We start from the raw sequence: 12,467 nt of genomic DNA, 5'->3' as shown, positions 1-12,467 counted from the left end.
TGACCGTAACTTAGGTACAAGCTGGCTCATTGGATTCCACACTCTCTCCTTTTTATATTGTGCATCACGGATTTGTATTTTAAACCACCTGGGATACTATATCCTCTTGAAAATGAGAGTCCAGAACGCCAAATGGACATTCACAGTGACTTTTATCTCCACGACAATACATCGGCCAAGCACTTTAGCTACGGAGCTAACGTGATAGCATCGTGCTTAACTGCCGATAGAAACAAAATAAATAAACCCCTGACTGGAAGGAGAGACAGAAGACAACAATACTATTAAACCATGGACATGTAACTACACGGTTAATACTTTCCAGGCTGGCGAAGGTTAACAATGCTGTTGCTAACGACGCCATTGAAGCTAACTTAGCTACGGGACCTCACAGAGCTATGCTAAAAACATTAGCTATCCACCTACGCCAGCCAGCCCTCATCTGCTCATCAACACCCGTGCTCACCTGCGTTCCAGCGATCGACGGAAGGACGAAGGACTTCACCCGATCATCCGTGCGGTCGGCGGCTAGCGTCGGCTAGCGCGTCTGCTATCCGAGTCAAAGTCCTCCTGGTTGTGTTGCTGCAGCCAGCCGCTAATACACCGATCCCACCTACATATATCCGATATTCCGATATTGTCCAACTCTTAATTACCGATACCGATATCAACCGATACCGATACATACAGTCGTGGAATTAACACATTAGTATGTCTAATTTGGACAACCAGGTATGGTGAAGATAAGGTCCTTTTTTTTTTTTATTAATCAAATAAGATAAATAAATTAAAAACATTTTCTTGAATAAAAAGAAAGTAAGACAATATAAAAACAGTTACATAGAAACTAGTAATTAATGAAAATGAGTAAAATTAACTGTTAAAGGTTAGTACTAGGGATTTTTGCCGATATTCCGATATTGTCCAACTCTTTAATTACCGATACCGATATCAACCGATACCGATATTAACCGATATATGCAGTCGTGGAATTAAAACATTATTATGCCTAATTTGGACAACCAGGTATGGTGAAGATAAGGTACTTTTTAAAAAAAATAATAGAATAAGATAAATAAATTAAAAACATTTTCTTGAATAAAAAAGAAAGTACAACAATATAAAAACAGTTACATAGAAACTAGTAATGAATGAAAATTAGTAAAATTAACTGTTAAAGCTTAGTACTATTAGTGGAGCAGCAGCACGCACAATCATGTGTGCTTACGGACTGTATCCCTTGCAGACTGTATTGATATATATTGATATATAATGTAGGAAGCAGAATATTAATAACAGAAAGAAACAACCCTTTTGTGTGAATGAGTGTAAATGGGGGAGGGAGGTTTTTTGGGTTGGTGCACTAATTGTAAGTGTATCTTGTGTTGATTTAATAAAAACAAAAAAAAACAACAACAAAAACGATACCGATAATAAAAAATAAAAAAACGATACCGATAATTTCCGATATTACATTTTAAAGCATTCATCGGCCGATAATAACGGACATCTCTAATTAAAACAAATATATAAATTATTTTATGGAGCACATTCGTCCATTGTTCTCCATCCTTTATGGCAGGTTTGTCAAAGTCATTTTAGCTCAGGGCAGGGGTCACCAACGTGGTGCCCGCGGGCACCAGGTAGCCCGTAAGGACCAGATGAGTAGCCCGCTGGCCTGTTCTAAAAATAGCTCAAATAGCAGCACTTACCAGTGAGCTGCCTCTATTTTTTAAATTGTATTTATTTACTAGCAAGCTGGTCTCGCTTTGCCCGACATTTTTAATTCTAAGAGAGACAAAACTCAAATAGAATTTGAAAATCCAAGGAAATATTTTAAAGACTTGGTCTTCACTTGTTTAAATAAATTCATACATTTTTTTACTTTGCTTCTTATAACTTTCAGAAAGACAATTTTAGAGAAAAAATACAACCTTAAAAATGATTTTAGGATTTTTAAACACATATACCTTTTTACCTTTTAAATTCCTTCCTCTTCTTTCCTGACAATTTAAATCAATGTTCAAGTAATTTTTTTTATTTTTATTGTAAACAATAATAATTAAATTTTAATTTAATTCTTCATTTTAGCTTCTGTTTTTTCGACGAAGAATATTTGTGAAATATTTCTTCAAACTTATTATGATTAAAATTCAAAAAAAATTATTCTGGCAAATCTAGAAAATCTGTAGAATCAAATTTAAATCTTATTTCAAAGTCTTTTGAATTTCTTTTAAAAATGTTGTTCTGGAAAATCTAGAAGAAATATTGATTTGTCTTTGTTAGAAATATAGCTTGGTCCAATTTCTTATATATTCTAACAAAGTGCAGATTGGATTTTAACCTATTTAAAACATGTCATCAAAATTCTAAAATTAATCTTAATCAGGAAAAATTACTAATGATGTTCCATAAATTATTTTTTTAATTTTTTCAAAAAGATTCGAATTAGCTAGTTTTTCTCTTCTTTTTTTCGGTTGAATTTTGAATTTTAAAGAGTCGAAATTGAAGATAAACTATGTTTCAAAATTTAATTGTCATTTTTTTCGGGTTTTCTCCTCTTTTAAACCATTCAATTAAGTGTAAATATCATTAATTATTAATAATAACAGAGTTAAAGGTAAATTGAGCAAATTGGCTATTTCTGGCAATTTATTTAAGTGTGTATCAAACTGGTAGCCCTTCGCATTAATCACTACCCAAGAAGTAGCTCTTGCTTTCAAAAAGGTTGCTGACCCCTGGCTCAGGGGCTGCATGGAGGAAAATGTATTCCCAAGTGGGCCGGAATGGTGAAATCATGGCATGATAACTTAAAAATAAAGACAACTCCATTCTCCATTCATTCATTGTACAAACATACACATACTGTAGTTACCGTATTTTTCGGACTATAAGTCGCAGTTTTTTCCATAGTTTGGCCGGGGGTGCGACTTATACTCAGGAGCGACTTATGTGTGGAATTATTTACACATTAGCGTAAAATATCCAATAATATTATGTATGTCATTCACGTAAGAGACTAGACGTATAAGATTTCATGGGATTTAGCGATTAGGAGTGACAGATTGTTTGGTAAACGTATAGCATGTTCTATATGTTATAGTTATTTGAATGACTCTTACCATAATATGTTACGTTAACATACCAGTTGGTTATTTATGCCTCATATAACGTACACTTATTCAGCCTGTTGTTCACTATTCTTTAGACATTTTAAATTGCCTTTCAAATGTCTAATCTTGCTGTTGGCTTTTATCAAATACATTTACCCCAAAAATGCGACTTATACTCCAGTGCGACTTATATATGTTTTTTCCTTCTTCATTATGCATTTTTGGCCGGTGCGACTTATACTCCGAAAAATACGGTACTGTAGTTATTTAGTTAGTTAGTTAATTATTTCTTCGGTCAGTGGTCAACAAAATAAACAAAACAGTTTTACATAAACAAACAGTTGTACATTCATACGTTGAAAATGTTGCTGACCGAAAGGGTTGAGGCTGAAGTTGAACACTTATTGCGCCTAACAATGTCAAATACAAGATGAGCTTCTTAAAAATTAATATTTCCTTTGCACAACATATTATAAATACACTTTGTACACAACATAAACACTGTTCAATGATATACACGCTAAAGACATGTGAAATATCCTTGTACACGTGTTAGTTAAACCTTTGTACCAATTATATACTATATACAATTCTATTTCCATGTACATATACAGTACATTCACTGTACAAACATACATATACACATACTGTACGTATGCGTTTTGAAGCAGCAAATTTAATTTTTTTGCACTGAGTTTTTGTACAAGTTTTAAAACACAGAATTCTTAAACACGTTTTTTTTTATATCCTGAGTTTTAAAACAATGACTTTTTAAACGCACACCACTTGCTACCAAATTGTTTTCACTGAAATTGCCAGCATAATTTCATGCAAAAATACAGCAAAAATTGTTACATAAATTCAGTGTCAAAAAAGCTTTTGTAATAAAAGGCAAAACTTTAACCTCCATAGAACTAAAAAATATATTTAAAATATTTGACCAGGAAGCAATTATTTATTTGATTAACTGACTTGTCAGATGATTATTGCTTTTGATCTGCTGTACACGTTTGAGTTGGACATTGAATCTGCAACTTGAATTTAACAAATGTTTAAAACATACTATACTAAATAAATTGTAACAAAATAAAAAAAACTACTCATACATTACTTAGAAACAAATGGTTTTACTTAACACAAAGTATGTACATAAATATGTGAATATATATATATATATATATATATATATATATATATATATATATATATATATATATATATATATATATATATATATATATATATATATATATATATATATATATGTATATATATATATATATATATACTACCGTTCAAAAGTTTGGGGTCACCCAAACAATTTAGTGGACTAGCCTTCATTTCTAAGAACAAGAATAGACTGTCGAGTTTCAGATGAAAGTTCTCTTTTTCTGGCCATTTTGAGCGTTTAATTGACCCCACAAATGTGATGCTCCAGAAACTCAATCTGCTCAAAGGAAGGTATATATATATATATATATATATATATATATATATATATATATATATATATATATATATATATATATATATATATATATATATATATATATATATATATATATATATATATATATATATATTTTACACATATATATATATATTACACATATATATATATATATATTACACATATATATATATATATATATATATTACACATATATCACATTGAAATGTCCTTATTTTTGAAGGAAAAGCACTGTACTTTTCAATGAAGATAACTTTAAACTAGTCTTAACTTTACAGAAATACACTCTATACATTGCTAATGTGGTAAATGACTATTCTAGCTGCAAATGTCTGGTTTTTGGTGCAATATCTACATAGGTGTATAGAGGCCCATTTCCAGCAACTATCACTCCAGTGTTCTAATGGTACAATGTGTTTGCTCATTGGCTCAGAAGGCTAATTGATGATTAGAAAACCCTTGTGCAATCATGTTCACACATCTGAAAACAGTTTAGCTCCTTACAGAAGCTACAAAACTGACCTTCCTTTGAGCAGATTGACTTTCTGGAGCATCACATTTGTGGGGTCAATTAAACGCTCAAAATGGCCAGAAAAAGAGAACTTTCATCTGAAACTCCACAGTCTATTCTTGTTCTTAGAAATGAAGGCTATTCCACAAAATTGTTTGGGTGACCCCAAACTTTTGAACGGTAGTATATATATATATATATGTATGTATGTATGTATGTATGTATTGACTCCCGAAGGAATCAATAAAGTACTATCTATGTATGTATGTATGTATGTATATGTATATATATGTATGTATATATATATATATGTGGATATATATATGTATATATATATATGTGGATATATATATATATATATATATATATATATATATATATATATATATATATATATATATATATATATATATATATATATATATATATATATATATATATATTAAGATTAAAGATTAAAGTACCAATGATTGTCATATATATATATATATATATATATATATATATATATATATATATATATATATATATATATATATATATATATATATGTGTATATGTATATACATACATATATATATATATATATATATATATATATGTATATATATATGTATGTATATACATATACACATATATATATATATATATATATATATATATATATATATAATATATATATATATATATATATATAATATATATATATATATATATATATACATATATATATATATATATATATATATATATATATATATATATATATATATATATATATATATATATATATATATATATATATATATATATATATATATATATATATATATATATATATACATATATGTATATATGTGTATGTTTGTATGTATACATATATATAGTACATATATACATATAGTATATAAAACACGTGTGACTAAATGGTGTTATTTCTTGTCTCAGGTGCTGTCATAATGTTGGAAAATGTGTTTAGAAGCTTGTAAACATTTTTTTTCTGCTCTAGCTATAAAAATAGTAGTTTTATAATTCATGATTCCTACTTTGCGGAAATGTGTTTATCGCGACCAAGTCCGGAACCAATTCACAAAGGATTATCATAGTAGTATGACTATAAAATAATCCACAATGAGGCCAAATAAAGTTGTAAATCCCAGCACTCTGATAAAGAAGGTGAGAAACACCAATACATTTAAGAAAGCAAAGTATGAAGATGGTGACCTGATGATCTCTGTAGCGCACAATGGTTTGGAATCACTGCATTAGTTTGTACCTTTTATACCATTAGTTTATACCAGGACACAGGACACACATTAGTTAGTACCAGGACACAGGACACACTTTAGTTTATACCAGGACACAGGCAGAACTGAAAGCACCACATCTGGTCATGTGATTTGATTAATCATTGGTAATGTCACTATAAACAGGTACAGTAAATCTGCATATTCTGTGCTATTTTCTTACATAAATACCAAGATAGTCCACACATCAGTTTTAGTAAAAGGCAAACAAACATTGTCGGTCCTACTAGGAAATGTTTCTTATGTAATGTGTCCTCCTACAGACCTTCTCCGAGAGACGCTGCTTTGTATTTGAAGTAGATTGTGCTGAGGCACATGAAATGTTCTAGTCAGAGGTGCAAATCTCTGACGTGCTAATGTGGCCACATTTAACTTGCTGCAACATTTATTGGGAGCTGCAGCTGTGATGGCAGACAACTGCATCCATTTTGAGCATCATTTCTATTTGGACACATTCATGCTCACAGATCTATAACGTCACTTTTTACTTCATTGATATCACCTTTGTGCATACATTCAAGTCATTGCTCTGTAGCAGGGGTCAGCAACCTTCTTGAAAGCAAGAGCTACTTCTTGGGTAGTGATTAATGCGAAGGGCTACCAGTTTGATACACACTTAAATAAATTGCCAGAAATAGCCACTTTGCTCAATTTACCTTTAACTCTGTTATTATTAATAATTAATAATATTTACACTTAATTGGACGGTTTAAAAGAGGAGAAAACACACAAAAAAATGACAATTAAATTTTGAAACATAGTTCATCTTCAATTTCGACTCTTTAAAATTCAAAATTCAACCGAAAAAAAGAAGAGAAAAACTAGCTAATTCGAATCTTTTTGAAAAAATTAAAAAAATAATTTATGGAACATCATTAGTAATTTTTCCTGATTAAGATTAATTTTAGAATTTTGATGACATGTTTTAAATAGGTTAAAATCCAATCTGCACTTTGTTAGAATATATAAGAAATTGGACCAAGCTATATTTCTAACAAAGACAAATCATTATTTCTTCTAGATTTTCCAGAACAAAAATTTTAAAAGAAATTCAAAAGACTTTGAAATAAGATTTAAATTTGATTCTACAGATTTTCTAGATTTGCCAGAATAGTTTTTTTGAATTTTAATCATAATAAGTTTGAAGAAATATTTCACAAATATTCTTCGTCGAAAAAACAGAAGCTAAAATGAAGAATTCAATTAAAATGTATTTATTATTCTTTACAATAAAAAAAATACTTGAACATTGATTTAAATTGTCAGGAAAGAAGAGGAAGGAATTTAAAAGGTAAAAAGGTATATGTGTTTAAAAATCCTAAAATCATTTTTAAGGTTGTATTTTTTCTCTAAAATTGTCTTTCTGAAAGTTATAAGAAGCAAAGTAAAAAAATGAATTAATTTATTTAAACAAGTGAAGACCAAGTCTTTCAAATATTTTCTTGGATTTTCAAATTCTATTTGAGTTTTGTCTCTTAGAATTAAAAATGTCGAGCAAAGCGAGACCAGCTTGCTAGTAAATAAATAAAATGTAAAAAATAGAGGCAGCTCACTGGTAAGTGCTGCTATTTGAGCTATTTTTAGAACAGGCCAGCGGACTACTCATCTGGTCCTTACGGGCTACCTGGTGCCCGCGGGCACCGCGTTGGTGACCCCTGCCCTATAGGCTTAGTGATGTTATAATGGGATTCCATTCTGAGTTGTATACTCCGAAGCTACATGTGGCCTCAATCGACATGTGCCATGAAATCAGGGAGAGATTAGTCATGAAATAGACTTTTCTGGGAAAAACAGATGTTATTAATAAAGTGATAGTATTTATAGGTTGAAAGCATTCCACAAGTAAAACAATGATTCAGTAAGGATGTGTGTGACCTGCAAAAGGGTCTTGGTTGAGCGGGAACGGACACAAATGTTCCACATGTGTCTAATATTCAACTGCTTGTATTCCGACACGCGACTTCTTTCCATCTATCTTCTTCCGCTTATCCAAGGTCGGGTCGTGGGGGCAGCAGCCTAAGCAGGGAAGCCCAGACTTCCCTCTCCCCAGCCACTTCGTCCAGCTCTTTCCGGGGGGATCCCGAGGCGTTCCCAGGCCAGCCGGGAGACATAGTCTTCCCAACGTTTCCTGGGTCTTCACCGTGGCCTCATACTGGTCGGACGTGCCCGAAACACCTCCCTAAGGAGGCGTTCGGGTGGCATCCTGACCAGATGCCCGAACCACCTCATCTGGCTCCTCTCCATGTGGAGGAGCAGCGCCTTTACTTTGAGTTCCTCCCGGATGGCAGAGCTTCTCACCCTATCTCTAAGGGAGAGACCCGCCACCCGGCGGAAGAAACTCATTTCAGTCACTTGTACCCGTGATCTTGTCCTTTCAGTTATGACCCAAAGCAGGGAAGCCCAGACTTCCTTCTCCCCAGCCACTTTGTCCAGCTCTTTCCAGGGGTATCCCGAGGCGTTCCCAGGCCAGCCGGGAGACATAGTCTTCCCACCGTGTCCTGGGTCTTCCCTGTGGCCTCCTACCGGTCGGACGTGCCCTAAACACCTCCCTAGGGAGGCGTTCGGGTGGCATCCTGACCAGATGCCCGAACCACCTCATCTGGCTCCTCTCCATGTGGAGGAGCAGCGGCTTTACTTTGAGCTCCTCCCGGATGACAGAGCTTCTCACCCTATCTCTAAGGGAGAGACCCGCCACCCGGCGGAAGAAACTCATTTGGGCCACTTGTACCCGTGATCTTGTCCTTTCAGTCATAACCCAAAGCTCATGACCATAGGTGAGGATGGGAACGTAGATCGACCGGTAAATCGAGAGCTTTGCCTTCCGGCTCAGCTCCTTCTTCACCACAACGGATCGAGACAGCGTCCGCATTACTGAAGACGAAGCACCGATCCGCCTGTCGATCTCACCATCCACTCTTCCCTCACTTGTGAACAAGACTCCCAGGTACTTGAACTCCTCCACTTGGGGCAAGATGTCCTCCCCAACCCGGAGATGGCACTCCACCCTTATCCGGGTGAGAACCATGGACTCGGACTTGGAGGTGCTGATTCTCATCCCAGTCGCTTCACACTCGGCTGTGAACCGATCCAGTGAGAGCTGAAGATCCTGGCCAGATGAAGCCATCAGGACCACATCATCTGCAAAAAGCAGAGACCTAATCCTGCAGCCACCAAACCAGATACTCTCAACGCCTTGACTGCGCCTAGAAATTCTGTCTATAAAAGTTATGAACAGAATGGGTGACAAAGAGCAGCCTTGGCGGAGTCCAACCCTCACTGGAAACGTGTCCGACTTACTGCCGGCAAAGCGGACCAAGCTCTGACACTGATCATACAGGGAGCGGACCGCCACAATAAGACAGTCCGTTACCCCATACTCTCTGAGCACTCCCCACAGGACTTCCCGGGGTACACGGTCCAATGCCTTCTCCAAGTCCACAAAACACATGTAGACTGGTTGGGCAAACTCCCATGCACCCTCAAGGACCCTGCCCAGAGTATAGAGCTGGTCCACAGTTCCACGACCAGGACGAAAACCACACTGTTCCTCCTGAATCCGAGGTTCGACTATCCGGCGTAGCCTCCTCTCCAGTACACCTGAATAGACCTTACCGGGAAGGCTGAGGAGTGTGATCCCCCGATAGTTGGAACACACCCTCCGGTTCCCCTTCTTAAAGAGAGCGACTTCTTCCCGGAAGTGAAAACCAGCAGTGGCTGACCAAGTTAAGATGTTTTTTTCAGCCAGCGGGATGAGTTTGCCAAGTATAAACATTAGCTGCTTTTTCTTTTCTTTTTTACAAAATAAACTGCTGTTCTAAATGTGTCCACTGGATGGCACAATAGCAATTCTGTTAAGCAGGCAAACGGTTTATACTGGAGCCAAGCAAGAGGTACACAGTTTTGAGTTTGAGTTTATTTATTTGGAACATGCAAGCATACAACATGATACATCACACATGCATGCATACAATATGATGCATCACACATGCATGCATACAACATGATGCATCACACATGCATGCATGCAACATGATGCATCACACATGCATGCATACAACATGATGCATCACACATGCATGCATACAACATGATACATCACACATGCATGCATACAACATGATGCATCACACATGCATGCATACAACATGATACATCACACATGCATGCATACAACATGATACATCACACATGCATGCATACAACATGATGCATCACACATGCATGCATACAACATGATGCATCACACATGCATGCATACAACATGATACATCACACATGCATGCATACAACATGATACATCACACATGCATGCATACAACATGATGCATCACACATGCATGCATACAACATGATACATCACACATGCATGCATACAACATGATGCATCACACATGCATGCATACAACATGATACATCACACATGCATGCATACAACATGATGCATCACACATGCATGCATACAACATGATGCATCACACATGCATGCATACAACATGATACATCACACATGCATGCATGTGTGATGTATCGGTGTTCTTCTTCTTTGTACTTTGTAAACACTTTAAGTGTGAGTAGTTTCTTGAAGTGGATCATATTAGTACATTGTTGGATTGCTTTGCTTCATCCATTCCATCATTTAATTCCACATGCTGATATACTGAAGGTCTTAAGTGTTGTACGTGCGTACAAATGTTTTAAATGACATTTTTACAGTAAAGTGTGACTGTGGCTCCTCCTCCTCGACCCACATGAAACCTACAAACCCCGTTTCCATATGAGTTGGGAAATTGTGTTAGATGTAAATATAAACGGAATACAATGATTTGCAAATAATTTTCAAGCCATATTCAGTTGAATATGCTACAAAGACAACATATTTGATGTTCAAACTCATAAACTTTATTTTTTGGTGCAAATAATCATTAACTTTATAATTTGATGGCAGCAACACGTGACAAAGAAGTTGGGAAAGGTGGCAATAAATACTGATAAAGTTGAGGAATGCTCATCAAACACTTATTTGGAACATCCCACAGGTGTGCAGACTAATTGGGAACAGGTGGGTGCCATGATTGGCTATAAAAGTAGATTCCATGAAATGCTCAGTCATTCACAAACAAGGATGGGGCGAGGGTCACCACTTTGTCAACAAATGCCTGAGCAAATTGTTGAACAGTTTAAGAACAACCTTTCTCAAGCAGCTATTGCAAGGAATTTAGGGATTTCACCATCTACGCTCCGTAATATCATCAAAGAGAATGTGGAGAAATCACTGCACGTAAGCAGCTAAGCCCGTGACCTTCCATCCCTCAGGCTGTACTGCATCAACAAGCCACATCAGTGTGTAAAGGATATCACCACATGGCACACTTCAGAAACCCACCGTCAGTAACTACAGTTGGTCGCTACATCTGTAAGTGCAAGTTAAAACTCTCCTATACTAGGCGAAAACCGTTTATCAACAACACCCAGAAACGCCGTCAGCTTTGCCGGGCCTGAGCTCATCTAAGATGGACTGATACAAAGTGGAAAAGTGTTCTGTGGTCTGACGAGTCCACATTTCAAGTTGTTTTTGGAAACTGTGGACGTGGTGTCCTCGGACCAAAGAGGAAAAGAACCGTCCGGATTGTTCTAGGTGCAAAGTGTAAAAGGCAGCATGTGTGATGGTATGGGGGTGTATTAGTGGCCAAGACATGGGTAACTTACACATCTGTGAAGGCACCATTAATGCTGAAAGGTACATACAGCTTTTGGAGCAACATATGTTGTTATCATGGACGCCCCTGCTTATTTCAGCAAGACAATGCCAAGCCAGGTGTTACATCAACGTGGCTTCATAGTAAAAGAGTGCGGGTACTAGACTGGCCTGCCTGTAGTCCAGACATTGAAAATGTGTGGCACCTGCAATAGCAGAAGGGAGACCCCCGGACTGTTGAACAACTTAAGCTGTACATCAAGCAAGAATGGGAAAGAATTCCACTTCAAAAATGTGTCTCCTCACTTCCCAAACCTTTACTGAGTGTTGTTAAAAGGAAAGGCCATGTAACACAGTGGTGAACATGCCC

At 35.8% G+C, this 12,467-nt stretch overlaps 1 protein-coding gene across 2 annotated transcripts in view; it reads left to right on the top strand.

Annotated features, from left to right (window-relative positions):
- The window catches only part of cabp1a (calcium binding protein 1a), a 39,947-nt gene that overhangs the window by 1,198 nt on the left and 26,282 nt on the right, over nucleotides 1–12,467 (top strand). The gene's annotated exons all lie outside the window — the stretch shown is intronic.

Source organism: Entelurus aequoreus, linkage group LG06 (assembly GCF_033978785.1).
Source record: "Entelurus aequoreus isolate RoL-2023_Sb linkage group LG06, RoL_Eaeq_v1.1, whole genome shotgun sequence".
Classification (NCBI taxonomy): Eukaryota; Metazoa; Chordata; class Actinopteri; order Syngnathiformes; family Syngnathidae; genus Entelurus; species Entelurus aequoreus.
Note: the sequence above shows the minus strand (reverse complement) of the source record. Positions and strands in the feature narration are given on the sequence as shown.